The following is an 11,548-nucleotide window of genomic DNA, read 5'->3' as shown; positions in this document are numbered from 1 at the left end:
CTAATAGATTACTTAGTTTCAGGGCTTCCCTGGTGGCTCAGATGGTAAAGAGTCTGCCTGCAATTCAGGAAACCCAGATATGATCCCTTGGTGTGAAAGACCCCTTGGAGCAGGCCATGGCATGACAACCCACTCCAGTATTCTTGCCTGGAGAATTCTGGTGGACAGAGAAGCCTGGTGGGTTACAGTCTATGGGGTCGCATAGAATTTGACATGACTGAGTGACTATCACATCTTAGCTTCAACCTTACTAAATTAGATGCCTATGATGTCACCATTTCCACAGAAGTCCTCCTATATTTCTACTCATACTGCCTGAAGCTTTGAGTATCCTCCTTGATTCTTTCTTCTCAGATTTAATCCATCAGGAGATGCTGTAAAGTCCATCTTTAAATATATCCAGAGTTCTGTCACCTTCTGTTATTTTCCCTGCTCACATCCCAGACAGGCAACCAATATCTCCAGCCTGGACACTGCATCTTACAGTTTCCTCTGCAGGTCACTCAACCTTCACCTGTCCATTTTGTGCAGTGGCCAGACTACTGGCCACTGCTTCTAGAGAGAAGTTGTACTAGATCCATCTTCTGTTCAAAACTATCCAGTAACTTCATGTCTTACTCAGAGAAAAGTCGAAATCTTTCTAGTATCATTGAGGCCTACATGATCCAGACATCGGACCTCATCTCAGTTCCGCTCTGCTCTGGCCACTTGAGCCTCCTCGCTTTTCTTGAACACACAGACTCACTCCTGCGCTGGTGCATTTGCACTGGAGATTTTTCCTGTCTGGAAAGAACTTCCCCTAGATATCCTCTTGGACAATTTATGTCCTTCAAATCTTTTCTCAGTGGTCATCTTATCAATGAGAACCACACTGACCACACCAGCAAAACAGCCAGCTACACTGTTCCCACACATTTATACTGAGTCACCTTCCTCAAAATACTACACAGCCTCTAACATAAGCCCTTGCCCATTTACTATGCTTATGGTATAGCCTGCTTCTTACCAATAGAACATGCCCCACAAGGTCAGTAATGTTTTTTTGTTTTCAGTTCACTGAGGTTTCCTACATGCAAAAAATACCATGTCATATATCTGACACCCAACGAGTATCAGTTGAATGAATGATTAGTGTAGAGCACCTCCCTATTCTAGAGGTAATATCTTTATTAATGTAGCCTTAGGCCAAATACTGTTGTGAGGCAGCTCTACGGTACAGCAGCCACTCACACTGACATCAGTGCCATCTGTACTTTTCTCACAAGTGCTGCCTTCTCCTCCCTCCACGAAGCACCTCCCTCCCACACCAACCCTCCTGCACAGTACAGCGCACAGTTCTATTCATTTATATTTCTCTTTTCAGAAAAGACAAGCCTAGGCTTGTAGGTCCCATTTTCTGACCAACTGTGAGTCAAAATCAGAAGCAATAAATCCAGGAGTTCACACTGGAGCCAGAAATCAGATCACTAGAGCTAAGGCAGAGAGAAGGTGTAGGTTGCAGAGAAGATAGAAACCCAAGAGGAATTTAATTAAGTTGAGAAACTATCAGATCTCTCTTCTCTGCTTGTCTTCAAAAATACATTGGTAAAGAATGAGAAGAAAAATCCAGGGAACACCCCTAAATAAGGCAAGAGTTGGATTAGTCTGGAATTCATTTCAATCTCACAGAGATGCCTGTGTGCAGGGGCTGCCCTGAGACTTGTGGGGACAATGACTGGCAAAATGAGTCCTGCTTCTGTCAGAGAGATGGCAGACCCACAGGAGAAAGACACCTGAACTCCAAACATGAAAAACCACAGGCATAATCCAAAGAAATACTGCAGAGGAAAAATATGAACACACAAAATGTGGGAGTCAGGGGGCAGGACCCAGGCATGAACCTAGGCTGACCCAGCTACACGAAGCCCTCACTGTCCATGGTCCTGGAAACAAGACAGGGCCTAGGTGATAGTCAAGCCCCTGTGACCACAGGTGCAAGTGGGACGAGGCTCTACTGAAGGGACGAGGACAAAGGAGCAGAGAAGATGAGCCAGCTGAGCAGTGACCACACCCAAGCCCAGGATACACTGGACATTGACTAGGCACTCCTGCCTGTCCTGAGAATGTTCAGGACAATCGGTTTAGAAGGAAGAAGCAGAAAACCCAGATATCAGCCTAGACTGGGGAGTCTGGGTTAATCTTCAGCTCCTTGGAAAGTTCTCAGATTAAAGTGAGAGCCCATGGTAGGAGACCCCAGGTCTCTAAGAAAGAGAATAGAGACTGCTGGTCCTGATCTGGGTAGAGGGTGAATGACTTAAAAATGCTGGTATGAGGCCTCCAAAGGCATTCTCAGGTAGAGAATAGGCCTTGAGAAAGAAAGTCCTGGTTCCCAAGCCAGCTGGCTAGGGTTAAAAGGAACCTCTGATCAGTCGTTTCAGGGACCATCTCTCCCTCCATCCTGAGAGACTGTATTCCTTAATAGTCCTTTAAAGAAAGCCAATATCAAAAATTATATTGTATTTTTGTTTTTGTTGAGTGGCTAAGTTGTGTCTGACTCTTTCGAGATCCCATGGATGGTAGCCTGCCAAGCTCCTCTGTCCATGCAATTTCCCTGGCAAGAATACTGAAGTAGGTTGCCATTTCTTTCTCCAGGGGATCTTCCAGGGATCAAACAGTCTCCTGCTTGGCAGGTAGTTTCTTTACCGCTGAGCCACCCGGGAAGCCCAACTATTTTGTTTATACAACATTCTCAAAGAGTCAAAACCGTAGTGATGGAGAACAGATCAGCGGGTGCTAGGGGTTGGGTGGGGGAGGATGTGAATACAGAAGGGCAGCTGAGAGAGTGTTTCCGGGGTGAAGGAACTGCTCCATATTGGATTGTGGTGATAGTTGCACTAATCTATACATGTGTCAACATTTATGAAACTGTACATCAGAAAGAGCTGATTTTAATGTATGAGAAATTAACTCTGGTAAAGAATCAGCCTGCAATGCAGGAGACCCCCTTTCTATTCCAGGGTCGGGAAGATCCGCTGGAGAAGGGATAGGCAACCCACTCCAGTATTCTTGGGCTTCCCTTGTAACACAGCTAGTCAAGAATCCGCCTGCAATGTGGGAGACCTGGGTTCCATTCCTGGGTTGGGAAGATCCCCTGGAGGAGGGAAAGGCTACCCATTCCAGTACTCTGGCCTGGAGAATTCCATGGACTATAGGATCACAGAGAGTCGAACACGACTGAGCGACCCTCACTTTAATGTATGAGAAAAAAGAAAAACAAAATTAGAAAAAAGAAAGAACGGAGGGCCCTCTGGGCCAGGCACTTTCTGGTACAGAAGATAAACGTCTAGACAGACCGGAAGGAGGGCTGTATTCTGACGCTGATTTCACTTTTCCCTCCAGTGGGAAGCTAGCGTCAGCCCAGAGGGAGGTCGGGGAGATCCGCTTCAGCGTCTCCTTCCAGTAGGATTTTCCAGCTCTCTGGGGTACCAGTCCACGCAGCATGGCCCCTCCAAATAGCTCCTGTGGCGCTTTGCCTCACCGGCTGCTTCTCGCTCGCGCAGGCGGCACGAGCCAACCTGCCCTACGCGACCCCAGACGGCGCCCTCTTTCGGGGCCAGGGAACGCTGTTCCCCGCGGAGGAGGCGTCTGTCAAACCGCCTCCACCAATCCCCTGCAGGCTCTGAGGTCCTGCCCCCGCCCCAAGGGCCAGCTACGGCCACATAGCCCCGCCCTGACGCCAGCCCCGCCCCCGGGGCGGTGTCTCGGCCGTGACTGAACTCTGGACTTAAAAGGAAACCTAGGGGGAGATGCCTGGGGCCCCTCCCGCGGGGACGCGGATCGTGACCTGCAACCTGGCGATAACCTTCTCCGCCGGCTGTAGGAGCCGCGCGGGTGTTCAGGCACCTGAAGTACCAGGGCTCCCCGCAACCATCCCCCCTCCACAGGGCAGCAACTGGAAAGGTTGGGGCGCCGTAATAGGGATCCTGGGGGTCTGGGGACAATCGGTCCTGGCTGGTGCGGACTTTTAACCAGGACCCTCGGTGACCCTGGACTTCCCGGGTGGCTCAGTCGGTAAAGAACCCGCCTTCAACGCAGGAGGCCCAGGTTTGATACCTGGGAGGGCAAGATTCCCCTGGAGAAATATTCTTGTCTGGAGAATTCCATGGACAGAGGAGCCTGGCGAGTCACAGTCCAGAGGCTCCCAAAGAGTCAGACGCGACTGAGCGACTAACACTTTTGGTGACCCGGATTGACAGCCCCAGAAATGGGACAGGGAGTTAAGACCTGGGGCAAAGTGGTGAATACTCTAGCAGGACGATCCGACACAGGTTGTGAGAAGAACAAATGAAACTCCTGGGAGACGGGGACACCGCAGCACTGAGCTTCCTCTGTCGGAAACACCGCCCTTGAAGCCTGAGACCTGACACCCACACCAGGGGGGCCTTGGGGCTTCGCCCTGAGCCCTCTCCTCCTGTCTGAAATATTCTTTGTCACACTGTCACCCTGAGTCCTGCCCCAGGAGCTGACTCATCATTCTCAAAACATTTTGGTTCAGTATTATCTATACAGTCTCAGCGAGAAAGTGTTAGTCACTCAGTCGAGTCCGACTCTTTGTAACCCCGTGGACTGTAGTCTACCCTCCAGAATCCTCTGTCCATGGGATTTTCCAGGCAAGAATACTGGAGTGGATTCCCGTTTCCTTCTCGAAGAATTAGTGAGAACCCTAAGGATAATTTTTTTAAAAAAATTTCATTGAAATATACTTGATTTTCAGGTGTACAGTAGAGTGATTCCAATATACATACACATATCTTCATTCATTTTTAGATTCTTTTCTGTGATATAGGTTATCACAGAATATTGAGTAGACTTTCCTGTACTACACAGTAGGTCCTAGTTGATTATCTTTCCAAGCTCCTGATTTACCCCTCCTCCCTGTTTCCCCTTTGGTAACCATAACTTTCTTTTTGATATCTGTAAGTCTGTTTCTGTTTTGTAAGTAAGTTCCTTTGTAACATTTTAAAAAATTAGATTCCACCTTTGAGTGATATCACATGATATTCGTCTTTCTCACTTACTTCACTTGGTATGATCATCTCGAGGTCCTTCCATGTTAAAGCAGGTGGCATTATTTCATTCTTTTTATGGCTGAATAATATTCCATTGTATATACATACCACACTGTTTTTTTTTTCTTTTTTTGGTCGTCAGTAGCAGCTTGTTCAAATCTGTGATCCCTAAAGTGGAAGTGCAGAGCCCTAATCACTGGACAACCTGGGAATTCCCAGTATATCTTTATCCATTCCACCATTGCTAGACATTCAAGTTGTTTCCATGTCCTGGCTATTGTAAATAGAGATGCAGTGAACTACATGGGGTGCTACGTGGAGTGCATGTACTTTTTCTATTATGGTTTTCTCCATATATCCAGGAGTGGGGTTGCTGGATGATGTGGTAGTACCCTAAGGATAATTTTGTTTATGTAGGTTTTATCAAGCAATATTTACCATACTAGGAATAAAAGTTTTTTTTTTAATTTTGTCAATTTACTTAGAATGGTATTAATAACCCATTACATCTTTTTTTGATAGATCTATTCTTTATTGTAATATTTGTAATAAAACATAATTGCAGAAACTTCCCTGGAGGTCCAGTGGTTAAGATTCCCAGCTTCCATTACAGAGGACATGGGTTGGATCCTTGGTTGGGGAGCTAAGATCCCACAAGCTGCAAGGCACAGCCACGAAATAAAATAAAGTTGTATTTTAAAAAAAAATTGTGGGACTTCCCTGGTGGTCCGGTGGTTAAGAATCTGCCTGCCAATTCAGGGAATATGGGTTTGATCTCTGGTCCAGGAACTAAAATTCCACATGCCATGGGGCAGCTCGGCATGTGTGTTGCAACTACTGAAGCCCAGGTACCCGAAAGCCCGTGTTTTATAACAAGAAAACCCACCAGAACAAGATGCCTGTGTACCACAACTAAAGAGTAGCCCTCATTTGCCACAACCAGAGAAACTCTGGGGGCAGCAATGAAGAGCCTAGGAACTGCAACGAAGATCCAGCACAGCCAAAAATAATAATAATAGCAATTGCATTCAAGTTAACTGCCTTTTGTGATATAATTGATGATGTAATTGTAATGGTTTGGGTGAGCTATTGCTTATGCTTCTCCCTTATGAATGCCAGGCAAAAAGAGTAGAGAATATTTGCAATAAATATATTCTAAAGGAAAAGCAAAGGTATGGTAATTAGGCTTCTGGTGTCAGCTGCCCGCTTTGATATTTGCTGTCCTGTTGATTCAAAAAGTAGTATTTTGCAAATACTTTTCTACTTTAAGCATGTCCCAGGTAGTACAGTGGGAACCAGTTATAAAACCATCAGTAAATATTCATCTCTAGTACTTTGACACTGATTTCTCTCTCTCTCTCATTTTTGCAATAGCCCCCTATTTCTTTAAGATTTTCATCTCCTCTCCATAGCTAGTTGCCTTCTGACTTTGCCTGTGGGTAGTAGACACTATTCCAGATTTTTGTAAAATACATTTTTTTTTTTTTTTTTTTAGCTAACAGTTGTCAATTCTTTGAACTTATTCAGTGATTGATTCATAGATTCAGGAGAGCTCATGGAACTGTACTTACTTTAACTCTCTCTATTTACTATTCCCTCCTTTCACTTTCATGCATTGGAAAAGGAAATGGCACCCCACTCCAGTGTTCTTGCCTGGAGAATCCCAGGGACGGGGGAGCCTGGTAGGCTGCCGTCTATGGGGTCGCACAGAGTCCGACATGAGTGAAGCGACTTAGCGGCAGCAGCAGCCTTTCAAATAGGAGTTCTAACTGGAAGAGTGCAGTAAAATGTGATTCAGATGGCAGCTTCTCTCACTGTGCCCATGGCAGAGATTTCTCATTGACCTTGGGTCATGGATCTTGAGTCAAATCACAAACTAATACTGTCCTCGTGACAGTGCACCAGGAATCCACAATCAGTTGTTAAAAATCATTTTGCCATTTTTGCTTTGAAATAAAAGAATGATAAACATTTTTTGTGTTTGTGTTTCTACTGCACATTAAATAATCTTATTGGAGTTCTGTGTGTATCATTTCTAGTTCTCACAATAACTATACAAGATAGATTGTAATATTCGATCCTTCAGTTATGGAAATTGAAGCTCTATTGTTTAAGTAACTGAACTCTAAAATGACTCTTGGTCTTTAAGTGGCTAAGTCATGTCTGACTCTTTGCAGCTCCATGGACTGCAGTATTCCAGGCTTCCCTGACCTTCACTATCTCCCAGAGTTTGCTTACACTCATGAGTCAATGATTTCAAATGAAAATGAAAATGACTCTACCTGACTCTAAAATCCTTCTTGTTCCAAAACAAACCTGTTTGTTTTAAAGGGCCAGGTCTGGGGCAGCTGTGGGCTCAGGGGTTCTTAAGCAGCATGTCTGCTGATGGGCAGGACTATATCTCCACCTGGCTAGTAGCTTGGCTGGAGGCATCCTAGTACTGGCGCCAGCAGGCTGGTGAGGGTTGGGGGTGGATCCCAATGCTAATAAGCTAGGGAGAGGATTCCAAAATGGCACTTGCCAGGGCCAGTATCCGTGTGGTAGAAAAAGCACCCCCAAAATGACTGTTGCCAGTGTCTGTGTCTCCAGAATGAGTTCCAGTTGCTTCCTGCTTCTCTGGAAGGCTTCCTGAAATCAGCAGGTGGATCTGTGTGTGTGAGTGTCTGTGTGCTCAGTCCCGTCCAACTCTTTGCGACCCCATAGACTCAGCCCCATGCTCAGGCTCCTCTGAGCATGGAATTTTCCAGGCAAGAATACTGGAATCGGTTGCCATTTCCTCCTCTAGGGGATCTTCCTGACCCAGGGATCAAAATTGTGTTTCATGCAGGAGAAGTGGTGGATTCTCTGCCACTGTGCCACCTGGGAAGCCCTATGGTGATCTGACCAAGGTTCATTTCAAATTACTGCTTCTGTACTAGGTCCCAGAGCAGTGAGATTTGATGTGTGCTCTTTAAGAGAGATCGTCTATTCCCCACAGCCCTATGGATCTCCCTAAATAAGTCCTGCTGACCTTAAAAACCAAACAGTTTGGGGTCTCTTCCTCCTGGTGCAAGACCACCAGGCTGGGGAGCCCAAAGAGATGCTTAGACTCCTTGTCACTTGGGAAGAATCTCTAAAGTTGTAATTATCATCCCATTTGTGGGTCACCCTGGTGACTCATATGGTAAAGAAACTGCCTGCAATGCAGGAGACCCAAGTTTGATCCCTGGGTGGGGAATATCCCTGGAGAAGGGGATGGCAACCCATTCCAGGATTCTTGCTTGGAGAATTCCATGGACAGAGGAGCCTGGCAGGTTGCAGTCCACGGGGTCGCAGAGTCAGACATGACTATATCATGACTCTACCCCACCTACCTGTCTTGTTGAGGTTCCTTCCTTATATTTTTAGTTGTAGAAGATCCTTTATGCCCATTCTGCCCGTCTTCTGGTTTTTCTTATCAATAGTTTCTCTGTAGATAGCTGTCATTCTGGTGTGCCTGTGGGAGGAGGTGAGCTCAAGTCCTCTGACTCCACCACCTTGGCCGCTCCTCAACAGTGCTCCTTCTTGATGAATTAATTTGCAACAGGAGTCGGGCATTTCTGTGTTCTCCTTGTGGGCTGAGCGATGGGGTGATGGCCAGTTTGGAACTGTTTCTTTCTTTGCTACCATCCTCCTGAGTTCATGAACACAGGGTCTACTGGCCACCTGATCCAGGCAATCAAGGGGCATCTTCCAGGGAAGTACACCCCCCTCCCCCCCCCACACACACAGCTGGGCACCAGATATATGTACCAGCAGCTGGGACTCAGCAGAGGAGGAAGACTGTGACATAGGACTTGCCCTTTGAGGTCTCAGGATGGATTTACAGTCAGCCCTTAGATGTGTGTTTGATTAGAAGCCTGGCCCTCAGGCCACAGCTGTGCAGAAAGGCTAACAGGCCTTGGGGCTCCTCCCTCAGTCTGTTGCCTCTGTGCTGAGTTCTGAAGGTGTTAGCCGTTAAAAAGCTCTTTCCCTGTTGGTTACAATCCTGTGGGATCCATAAGCATACGCCCCACTCACCACCAGAACCAGGCCATCTAGAAGTGTCTGCGGGGCTGCAGCCACTAAAGTGGAGCTCCAGATGACAGTGCAAGCTCCTCTCTGGGAGACATCAGCAGTATGGAGTAAGACTCAAAAAAAAAAAGTCACTCAGTCATGTCCAGCTCTTTGTGATCCCCAAGGACTGTAGCCTACCAGGCCCCTTGGTCCATGGAATTCTCCAGCCAAGAATACTGAAGTAACCATTCCCTTCTCCAGGGGATCTTCCTGACCCAGGGATCAAACCCAGGTCTCCTGCATTGCAGGCAGATTCTTTACTGTCTGAACCACCAAGAAAGCCCAGGAGTGAGACCCAGGGAGAATACCAAGATAGCACCCAGCAGCCCCAGTCCCTGCAGACTTCGGCAGCCTGTAAATGTGTACCAAACCAGAAGCCTGCCCCTCAGGCGAAAGCTCCAGGATGAGCAAATAGGCCTCTTTCACAGAAAGGCTGAGCCTGTATTTCAATAAGCAGCCTGTGCTACTACCTGCAGGTGGTAGATAGCTAAGAACTGCCCCTCTGTTTGTAACAGCCCCAGGGGACTCACAATCTGAAGCTGAGAGGGTAACAGGCGGGAAGGCCAGGGGTCTCCAAAAGGAGGAAATAGCCTACAAGTGTCAGACATTTTTATCTCTCTTAAGGGGCAGGCTGACTCGATGGACGCGAGTCTGAGTGAACTGCGGGAGTTGGTGATGGACAGGGAGGCCGGGCGTGCTGTGATTCATGGGGTTGCAAAGAGTTGGACACGACTGAGCAACTGAACTGAACTGAACTAAGGGGCAGGAGGAAACAAACTAGTGATATTTTTTTCTTCTCTATACAAATTTAAAAGGAGGTTTCTCTTAAAATACTATGTTGCCATAATAACGCCTGGTTTCACTTGAAGTTAACTATTCTCAAACCTTGAGATAACCAATGCATTTTTCTTCTTAAACTATGCTAATGTGCTATGGATTTACTCCAAACTCTGTCTTCAAGTCAGTTCCGCCTAATGGCTCAGAACCTACTTGACAAACAGTATGTTATATTCAGATATTGTTTCCCTAATCTATGTAAACAAAACTATTTTTATGGTAATCTGTCCTTCTACACGATTCAAGTTAATCATTTTACGGCCCAGGATGAATCGTCTGGTGTCAAGATTATCCCAAAATGCATCTTATGGGTGAGGGGCCTGGTGCCACTCTGAGTTTTAAGACATTCCTTTCTTTCATTAACTGACTGTTAGTGAATATATAACATCCAGCTGAAGACTAGCAGGGGGGTACTCTTTCTGCCCTCTTTCGATGCCTATGTCAGAAGCTTTCTCTATCTCCTTTATACTTTAATAAAACTTTATTACACAAAAGCTCTGAGCTATCAAACCTCGTCTCTGGCCCCACATTGAATTCTTCTCCTCCGGAGGCCAAGAATCCTGGCATCTTTTCGTTCAGCAACAACCTTTCAAAGCTTTGCTGGCCACTGGAGTCAAGTAATCAAAGATCTCACACTAAGCCCCAGCCATAAAAACCCAGGCACAACGCAAGGGTACAAATTCCTTTCGAGGTGGTACCTGGTGGCTCAGTGGTAAAGAATCTGCCTACCAAGCAGGACATACACGTTCAATCCCTGGGTGAGGGAGATCCCCCAGAGAAGGAAATGGCAATCCACTCCAGTATTCTTGCCTGGAAAATCCCATCGACAGAAGAGCCTGGTGAGCTACAGTCGTGGGGTCAGAAAAGAATCAGACGTGACTTAGTGACTAAACAATAACTAGCAAGCTATTACAGAGCAGAGCAGAAAGAGAACGCTAAAATGGCACACACCAAGCTCTGTCTTTGGAGACTATTTCAGTAGGCCCCTAAGATGTATGTTGAAGTAGATGCCTGTCCCTCAGGCTAATGGTGTAAGCTGAGCAAACAAGCATCTTTCACAGAAAGTCTGGGCACCTTTCAGTCGGCTTCTGTGCTGGGTCCTGGGATGGGCGAATCTGCGTGGGCAAGTCCTTTAAGAACAGATTCTCAGTTCTCTATTCCTTGTAGGTCTCATGACTTTCAAAGCTATATATTTTAGGGGCTTGTCTCTCAGGTATACTTCTTAAAAATTAGAGTGCCAATTGTGGGTTTCAAGCCCCTCACTCCTCAGGGAGAATCCTGAGTTTGTGAGAGTTTCCTCCTGATTGTGGGTGATCGTGCCAGGGGTGGGGTTTATGGCAGGACTGTGTCTCAGCCTCTCCTGACCACTTCGAAGTGGGTATTTCCCAGTTTGCCCAAAGCACAGATGTCACTCAGCTACTTTCAGTTCCTGGTTTTGTTTTTTAGTGTCAATTATTCCATATATAGCTATTCCATATATAGATTTTATGTGTCCACTGGTGGAGGCGTGCGAAGGATCCATCTATGTGGTCGTTGAACCAGAACCTATAGTCTTGATAAAAAGATGCTTACTCCTTGGAAGAAAAGTT

This window comes from Budorcas taxicolor, chromosome 15 (assembly GCF_023091745.1).
Source record: "Budorcas taxicolor isolate Tak-1 chromosome 15, Takin1.1, whole genome shotgun sequence".
In the NCBI taxonomy this organism is placed as follows: domain Eukaryota; kingdom Metazoa; phylum Chordata; class Mammalia; order Artiodactyla; family Bovidae; genus Budorcas; species Budorcas taxicolor.
The sequence above is the reverse complement of the archived record's forward strand: the minus strand, read 5'-3'. Positions refer to the sequence as shown.